Raw genomic sequence first — 10246 nt, forward strand, 5'->3', positions numbered from 1 at the left:
TCATGCAATGTGTGAAGATTGATCTAATGCAATAAAACTGGGTTGTAGAAAAAGGTATGATCAAAGTCTGAACTTGCCTGCAATGTTGATGAAGATGATTCGCACTCATAACTCTTGATAGATCTACTCGTCACACTCCGGTCAATCTATCGTGAGCAAGCAATGGTAACCACACATAAGCAATCACTCAAAAGATCAAAAAGATCGAAGAAGACAATTCGGAAAACATGAAAACCAAGCAAATAGCTCTTGCAACATAAAACTATTTCTAACAGTACCAAAATTATGTAAATTTGTCCTTTGGGAGCTACGGTCTGGTTTAGGTCTAGAGCTTCGATTTGCAAAAAGAATCAACTCAAACGGAGCTACGAAACTCAAGTTATGATCAAACGAAGTTTGAAATCAAATCTGGTCTAATTCAAATTTTAAACTTTTCAAAAACATGTTTGGGTTGTTTATCCCGATAGAGGAGATCATAACGAAGATGTGGGCGTTGGTTTCGTTGAATTTGGACTAACGAGTAAAAAGTTATAGTCGTTTGAAACCAAGGGACTAATCTGTAAGAAAAACTATCACAAATAGGCCCTGGCCGAAAATAACAGAAAAAGAAGAAACTAAAGGGCGAACGTTCGTTTTCTATACCTAACCAGCGAACGTTCTCTAAATAATAAACCTAACAAAGACCGGTTTTAAGAAAACCAGAGAAAACCTATAAAATATAAAATAAACCAGACCGGGGGCGGTTTATACCGGTTCAGGGCGGAAAACCAGCGGCGGCGGTGTTCTCCGGCGAGCGAGGCGAGGCAGCTCCGGCGAGCGCGGTGAGGCAGGGCGGCGTGGGGCGGCGGCGGCGAGCAGCAGAGGCGGGGCGGCGCGCGGCAAGGCAGCAGAGGTGGCAGTGAGGCGAGGCGGCGCGCGGCGAGGCAGCAGAGGGGCGCGACGCGGGCGGCTCGGGCGTCCGGCGGTGGTGGCGGTTGCGGCGGCGAGAGGCGGGGAGGAGAGGGAGGCGGGGTCCGGGGCCGTCCTTATAAAGGCACGAGGCCGAGGCCTTCCTTGGGCGAGGGGGCACGCAGAGGACGCGGAGTCCGGCCGGACTCCGGCGGCGGCGCTCCCGTGCGGGAGTCGGTGACGAGCGGGGCGCACTGGGCCGCGGCTGTGGTTGGCCTTGGGCCGGCCCAGTCAGCGGCGGGGAGAGTTTTTTTTTAAACTTTTTTCAGAGAACTAAAAAAACAAAATAACTAAAAAAATATTATATAGGCATATAATATATCAAAATTTTCAGAAAAAGAATATCTACAACATGAACATTTTTATAACTTCAAATAAAATGCACACAAATTCAGATAAATCAAAGAGTGCTACTTGTCTAATAAAAACTCAATAAAAATCATTTTAAAAATACCAAAATGATTTCAAATTAATTCTTCTCCTATTTTTTTATTGTAGGGAATCATGTTACCCTAATTTCCATATATTTTATTTTTGGAGAAAAATAATTTGAATAAAACTCAAATATCTCCAAATTGAAAATAAATTCAAATGAACTTTGAATTTAATTCTTTGAACTCCCAACTCATATTTCATATAATTTGAAGAAGTCATTTTATCTTCGCTCGTGAAAATCATTGAGTTGCATAAAGTTGCAGAATTGGAAATATTTTCCAAATGAAATTCAAATATTTTCAAACACCCCATTTCATTTAAATAAATGGAAGAAGTCATGTCATCTTCTCTCCAGGGTTTTGTGATGAAAAGAATTTGAATTCACGGAGATCAAAAAGCAAATATGAAAGTTTAGGAAAGTCCTTTTATTCCCTCTCATTTAACTTTCAAAAGTTTCGAATTCACTCACCTTCAGACAATCAATCAAACAATCAATCAAATCTATCTATTTATTATAACATTCCAAAATTTAGAATTTTGGGATGTTACAAACCTACCACCCTTAGAAGGAATCTCGTCCTCGAGATTCGGAGAGGCTAGAAAGAAAAAGGTTAGGGTTGGGGTCTTCTCAAAATCCATCGATCATCACAGGGGGTCTGGGGTGCTACCACCCTTAGAAACATGGTTACGGTCCCATCAATACTCATATACTCCATCCTTATTCTTGACGGGGCCGGTCTTCTCAGATTCTCAGCAAATTCCTTCTCTGGGCTCTTCCAGTAGTGGCATAACCTTTTCCTCAATTCTTCTGTCTTTCCTCTTGGTAAGGTTATTTCGAGATTGGGTCTTCTTAGCTGACCGGTCTGGCGCCAATTCTAAATAACTATCGATATCTCATGGTGGTTAACAATTTATGGCTTCTCCTGCAGGAAATGGGTCTGGGTTGAACCTCACCGTATAACCTATGGTTGGCAAAGCTGCCTTGTACAAGGGAAAAATACATGTACCATTCTAAGGCTTAAACAAGGTTTTGATCGTCGTCTCTCCACTATAGGTAAGTCACTCAGATTTACCATCCCATATAGAAAGGCGAATAATAAGAGTAAGTCGGTATGGTGATCAATCCATCCCGCACCCAAATCATTACCTTGTATACGGTTTAGCGAATCTCGCATTCTAACACTCGGTCATCCTCACAAGCATTGCAGAATTTCTCTCGTCGACGAACCAAGTTCGGAATTATCCATTGATTCTGCAAGCTAGACAAACATCTATCGTTCCTTCACAACTCTCAGGTTTTGCGTAAACTCCTATAAAATCGTCTGTCGACAAAGGTATATCCACTTCCAGGGTTTTTCCTTCAGCATGAATGTGCTTGCTTCTTGGCAGGTCCTAGGGCCTGTGGGTTATGGCCCATCTCATCACTTGTAGACCTTGAACTCATCATCGGGGCAACTGATCGTTATTCCAACATCCAACTTCCTAGTATTCTTAAATCCATCCAATTGTACTGTCTTCCTTCCTTCTATTGGCACCAAACTAGGGCATGATTACTCAGACTCATCATGGCCATTGATCCATATTCCTGACATCATACCTCCTTTATATCCAATAGTAATTCATCTCTTCATCCTCGTGGGATATCCCTCATATCGGGGTAAAAACTTATACTTATCGAGTCCATATTCCACTTCGTGGAACATCGTTATCCTTTCCAGGGTCAAGCATCCTTACAGGGAAATATTGGCCATCTCTGCATGGCACTCTTGAACTGAGAAACATGAAACACTTCATGAACTCCTGACAGTCCTTTGGGCGACTCCAACTTGTTGGCCACTTCTCCCATACGCTCCAAAACTCGGTACGGTCCTACAAATCTCGGGGATAACTTTCCCTTAACTCCAAATCGTTTAACTCCTCATAGGGGGAACACATGAAGACATGCTCTGTCTCCAATTTCATAGACTACCTCCTTGCGTTTTTAAGTCTGCATAACTCTTCTGTCTAGACTGAGCTACCTTCAGTCTGTCTTGAATCAACTTAACATTCTCTTCTGACTCTTTGATCACTTTTGGTCCAACAACTGACGTCTCCAACTTCATCCCACACACTCTTGGGGTATCACACATATCGATACAAAACTCATATTCATTTTGTCCGAAATCCACTCAGTGGAGTATCCTTATCTTTTCCAAGAGTCAAGGGTTCTTATAGGGTACTACCACCCTTAAAATGCACAAATCTTCCATAGACCATATTTCTCTTATCCTCAAAAATGGTCAAAATCCTTCTTCATAGAGTAACAACTCATAAAACCCAAATCTTTACCAACGATGCTAACTTTATTGATTCTCCAATGATTACAATCTTTTGCTTTTCCATTACATGTCTCAACTCAACACCTCAATATAAAGAAAATGCTCTCACTTCTACAACTCCATTTCTTTTGTTGCAGACTCAACTATCTAGCAAAAGTCTCCTTCTCCTTAGGGCATCCTCTGGCAAAGTGCCCTGCTCTATTACAACGAAAACATATTGCTTCTGACAAGTCTCATTTGGGCAACTGTTGAGGTAATGCCCTGACTCCTTGCACCTGTAACAGGTGATATGGCTCAGATCTTTCCTGGAATCCAATCTACTTCTCTTTCTGGACTTTTCCATTCCCATCAGAGCTTCTATTTCCAGTGGGTCATACTCTACTTCCTCTGTCGGGAATTCTACTAAATCCCCATTCAAACAATTCTGGGAGATGTGTCCTTCTTCTCCACATGAATAGCATGACTTGGTGCAGGGTTTAATTGGCTCTTCTTTGGGTGTGTCCTCCACATCTTCCTTCATCACAGGTTCTTCTAAACTTTCCATAAGGGCTCCTCTCGTTGCTTCTTTCTTCTGCTGGATGGTTCTTTGTACCATGGGGTAAATGTGACACTGAGCAGGGTAGTGGGTAGTCCCTTCACACAAGAAACAAGTGATCTGCCTAGTTGGGCATTCTTCAGTTGGGTGACTTCCTTCACAATTAGGGCATGCATCCTTGTGTTCTTTATGGTTGTGTCCTATTTCTCCACAAAGCTTGCATGCACAAGTTTTTTTCATATCCTTTCCATAAGGCTTCAATTTCTGGGACACAAACTGAGACTTTAGCAAAGTCAACTTAAATTCTTTCCAAGTGGTTACTCCTTGCCATCCATTGATGGTTTGGTACATCCTCCACCAAGTAGCAGCACCTCTTTCAAAGCATTGAAGAGCATGTTGGGCCATATCCTTTCCGACTATAGGGTTGTTCTCCATATGATCCTCCATGTTCTGAATCCATTGGTCTGTCTCCAATTGACTCATTGGTCCCGAAAATACAAGCTCATCTCCATCCTCTATTGGGTCCAAGGGTTTTGGGGTGAGATAAGAGGGATAGAGAGGGATTACACATAATACAAACAAGAGTTTTTGAAAAGACAGATTTTTATTGTGGCTGTCGAGAAAACATCAAACAAATGACAGCTCACAATCATCGCATCTAACGTAGGTATATAACAGGGGTTTGGTCTTCTAAAGGTCAACATCGCCAAACTCTTCAAGTCTTGGTCATGTCTCCGATGGTTTCTTCCCATCGTGCTTGTCCTTCTCAAGTTCTTTTGCCAGATCATCTCCGTTGACGTGAAATCTCTCGTGACATCCTTTAATATTCCGGAGTTGCATTTCAAACTTCTAGGTTTCAACATCCTTGGCATGAACCATGGTCTAGTTCTTGACAAATCTCCGGTTTCTCGAGGTTTTGTTCCTCCAATTTGGCTATTTCAGCTTCTGGGTCCTGAGTTTTTCTCAAAATACTTCCTTGTCAAAATATGGCTTCTTGTTGGTCCATCTTAACTTCTTAATGTAACACTCCAGATCCTGGTGATACACCGGCTAAGGTTAAAACTTCATCTTGCTGATAGGTGCTCCATCAGCCTTCTACCATTTAATCCTTCCATGCATATGCATGCTTAACTCAGTACGGTGACAATAGCATTAGCGGGTGATGACATCACGGATAACCGTGTTTCTGCTCTTGTCATTTCCATGAGCTATCTCTCCACAGTTGATATCTCCTGCCTTAGGGTTTCTTTGACAAAACTTCGAGTTCTCATACTCCTTGTTTCAGTCTTTCTCTGATACACCTTGATCTCGGGTATTGACAACTTCCAAAATCTGTCAAGTTCCATAAGGGTAGCCTTCCTAGGTCATATAAATCTGGGAATTCTTCAGAGCCTTCAAATTCTACTTGTCTTCGGCCTTCAACTGTTGTAGTTTCCATTATTCAGATGCACGGAAAATACTCTTCATTCCGAAGTGGTCTTAGTTGTCCGATATCTTGTACTTCTTGGAGTGGTCTCATCAGTGGAATCTTCGAGTGGTCAAAAGGGGAAAGGGGTATGGTCTCTGTAGAGGTTTGCGCACTTTTCCCCACAAGACTCGATCGCCTCCATTGGATTTCTCGCACTACATGGTGTTTGAGAAACGGATGACCGAGACACAGTCTTTCAGAAGCGCTAGCACCTTACGATGGATAGACCGGTACACCTACTTTCCCCTACATCTGCTAGTCTACCCTATAAGAGTTCGCACGACTTACTCAACTATGCCAGAGCCCATAATGGCTTGTGGCTGCACACGGAAGTTTCTAGTATGAATAATGTCATGATCCCTTTGAGCCTGGGTGGCGGTCCAAAGTAAAAACAGGCAAGTCCTGGAATACCCAGGTGCCTCAATCCACCCAGATGTGTGTTAGGTTGCCACCTTAGATAAACCATTAATTAACAATCTCACATCTGTCATGGATATCACTCACCCAATCCACGTCTACTAGCATAGCATGGCATAATAAGCAAACGTAGAAGTAACTCCCAAAGGTTTGATAATAAACAGGTAATAGGTACTACCTCATCTACTTCCCATCCCACAATTTAATTAGATCCTAATCATGCAATGTGTGAAGATTGATCTAATGCAATAAAACTGGGTTGTAGAAAAAGGTATGATCAAAGTCTGAACTTGCCTGCAATGTTGATGAAGATGATTCGCACTCATAACTCTTGATAGATCTACTCGTCACACTCCGGTCAATCTATCGTAAGCAAGCAATGGTAACCACACATAAGCAATCACTCAAAAGATCAAAAAGATCGAAGAAGACAATTCGGAAAACATCAAAACCAAGCAAATAGCTCTTGCAACATAAAACTATTTCTAACAGTATCAAAATTATGTAAATTTGGCCTTATCAGAAGGTTTAGGTCAAGAGCTTCGATTTGCAAAAAGAATCAACTCAAACGGAGCTATGAAACTCAAGTTATGATCAAATGAAGTTTGAATTCAAATCTGGTCTAATTCAAATTTTAAACTTTTCAAAAACATGTTTGGGTTGTTTATCCGGATAGAGGAGATCATAACGAAGATGTGGGTGTTGGTTTCGTTGAATTTGGACTAACGAGTAAAAAGTTATAGTCGTTTGAAACCGAGGGACTAATCTGTAAGAAAAACTATCACAAATAGGTCCCTGGCCGAAAATAACAGAAAAAGAAGAAACTAAAGGGCGAACGTTCATTTTCTATACCGAACCAGCGAACGTTCTCTAAATAATAAACCTAACAAAGACCGGTTTTAAAAGAAAATCAGAGAAAACCTATAAAATATAAAATAAACCGGACCGGGGGCGGTTTATACCGGTTCAGGGCGGTTCGGGGCGGAAAACCAGCGGCGGCGGTGTTCTCCAGCGAGCGAGGCGAGGCAGCTCCGGCGAGCGCAGCGAGGCAGGGCGGTGTGGGGCGTCGGCGGCGAGCAGCAGAGGCGGGGCGGCGCGCGGCAAGGCAGCAGAGGCGGCAGTGAGGCGAGGCGGCGCGCGGCGAGGCAGCAGAGGGGCGCGGCGCGGGCAGCTCCGGCATCCGGCGATGGCGGTGGTTGCGGCGGCGAGAGGCGGGGAGGAGAGGGAGGCGGGGTCTGGGGCCGTCCTTACAAAGGCACGAGGCCGAGGACTTCCTTGGGCGAGGGGGCACGAGGAGGACGCGGAGTCCGGCCGGACTCCGGCTGCGGCGCTCCCGTGCGGGAGTCGGTGACGAGCGGGGCGCGCTGGTGCGCTGGGCCGCGGCTGTGGTTGGCCTTGGGCCGGCCCAGTCGGCGGCGGGGAGAGTTTTTTTTTAAAACTTTTTTTTTCAGAGAAACTAAAATAATAAAAACAAAATAACTAAAAAAAATATTATATAGGCATATAATATATCAAAATTTTCAGAAAAAGAATATCTACAACATGAACATTTTTATAACTTCAAATAAAATCCACACAAATTCAGATAAATCAAAGAGTGCTACTTGTCTAATAAAAACTCAATAAAAATCATTTTAAAAATACCAAAATGATTTCAAATTAATTCTTCTCCAATTTTTTTATTGTAGGGAATCATGTTACCCTAATTTCCGTATTATATTTTTGGAGAAAAATAATTTGAATAAAACTCAAATATCTCCAAATTGAAAATAAATTCAAATGAACTTTGAATTTAATTCTTTGAACTCCCAACTCATATTTCATATAATTTGAGGAAGTCATTTTATCTTCGCTCGTGAAAATCATTGAGTTGCATAAAGTTGCAGAATTGGAAATATTTTCCAAATGAAATTCAAATATTTTCAAACACCCCATTTCATTTAAATAAATGGAAGAAGTCATGTCATCTTCTCTCCAGGGTTTTGTGATGAAAAGAATTTGAATTCACGGAGATCAAAAAGCAAATATGAAAGTTTGGGAAAGTCCTTTTATTCCCTCTCATTTAACTTTCAAAAGTTTCGAATTCACTCACCTTCAGACAATCAATCAAACAATCAACCAAATCTATCTATTTATTATAACATTCCAAAATTTAGAATTTTGGGATGTTACAAATATGCAAGATATGACGACAACGATTATCGAACTCTTCGCGATGTTGAAAAAGGCGAAGGCAGAAATCAAGAAAGAGCATCAAGTGTTGATGGTTAATAAGACCATTAGTTTCAATAAAAGGGGCAAGGGAAAGGGAACTTCAAGAAGAATGGCAAGCAAGTTGCGACTCCCATGAAGAAGCCCAAAGCTAGACCCAAGCCTGAAATAGAGTGCTTCTACTACAAAGGAAATGGTGACTAGAAGTGGAACTTCCCCAAATACTTGGCGGATAAGAAGGATGGCAAAGTGAACAAAGGTATATATGATATACATGTTATTGATGTGTACTTTACTAGTCTTCGTAGCAACCCCTGGGTATTTGATACCAGTTCAGTTGCTAAGATTAGTAACTCGAAACAGGAGTTACAGAATGAACAGAGACAAGTTAAGAGCGAAGTGACAATGTGTGTTGGAAGTGGTTCCAAGGTTGATACGATCACCATCGCACACTCCCTATACCTTCAGGATCAATGTTGAACCTAAAATAAATGTTATTTGGTCTTTGCGTTGAGCATGAATATGATTAGATCATGTTTATTGCAATACGGTTATTCATTTAAATCAGAGAATAATTGTTGTTCTGTTTACATGAATAAAACCTTCGGTGGTCATACACCCAAGGTGAATGGTTTATTGAATCTCGATCATAGTGATACACATATTCATAATATTGATGCCAAAAGATGCAAAGGATAATGATAGTGCGACATATTTAAGGCACTGCCGTTTAGCTCATGTTGGTGTAAAGCGCATGAAGAAACTCCATGCAGATGGGCTTTAGGAATCACTTGATTATGAATCATTTTGATACTTGTGAACCATGCCTCATGGGCAAGATGACTAAAACTCCGTTCTCCGAAACAATGGAGCGATCCAATAACTTATTGGAAATAATACATACCGATATATGCGGTCTGATGAGTGTTGAGGCACGTGCAGGTATCGTTATTTTCTGACCTTCACAAATGATTTGATCAGATATGGGTATATCTACTTAATGAAACACAAGTTTGAAACATTTGAAAAGTTCAAGGAATTTTAGAGTGAAGTTGAGAATCATCGTAACAAGAAAATAAAGTTTCTACGATATGATCGTGGAGGTGAATATTTGAGTTGCGAGTTTGGCCTTTATTTAAAACTATCTGGAATAGTTTCACAACTCACGCCACCTGGAACACCACATCATAGTGGTGTGTCCTGACGTCGTAACCATACTTTATTAGGTATGGTGTGATCTATGATGTCTCTTACCGATTTATCACTATCGTTTTGGGGTTATGCACTAGAGATAGCTACATTCATGTTAAATAGGGCACCATCTAAATCCGTTGAGATGACACCGTATGAACTATGGTTTGGCAAGAAACCAAAGTTGTCGTTTCTTAAAGTTTATATTTGCGATGCTTATATGAAAAAGTTTCAAACTGATAAGCTCAAACCCAAAACGGAGAAGTGTGTCTTCATAGGATACCCAAAAGAAACTGTTGGGTACACCTTCTATCACAAATCCGAAGGCAAGATGTTTGTTTCTAAGAATGGATCCTTTCTAGAGAAGGAGTTTCTCTCGAAAGAAGTGAGTGGGAGGAAAGTAGAACTTGATGAGGTAATTGTACCTTCTCTCGAGTTGGAAAGTAGCTCATCATAGAATCAGTTCCAGTGATGCATACGCCAACTAGAGAGGAAGCTAATGATAATGATCATGAAACTTCAAATCAAGTTACTGCCGAACCTCGTAGGTCAACCAGAGCACGTTCCACACTAGAGTGGTACGGTAATCCTGTTCTGGAAGTCATGTTACTAGACCATGACGTACCTACGAACTATGAGGAAGCGATGATGAGCCCAGATTCCGATAAATGGCTTCAGGCCATGAAATCTGAGATAGGATCCATGTATGAGAACAAAGTGTGG

Source organism: Triticum aestivum, chromosome 1A, assembly GCF_018294505.1.
Source record: "Triticum aestivum cultivar Chinese Spring chromosome 1A, IWGSC CS RefSeq v2.1, whole genome shotgun sequence".
Taxonomy (NCBI): domain Eukaryota; kingdom Viridiplantae; phylum Streptophyta; class Magnoliopsida; order Poales; family Poaceae; genus Triticum; species Triticum aestivum.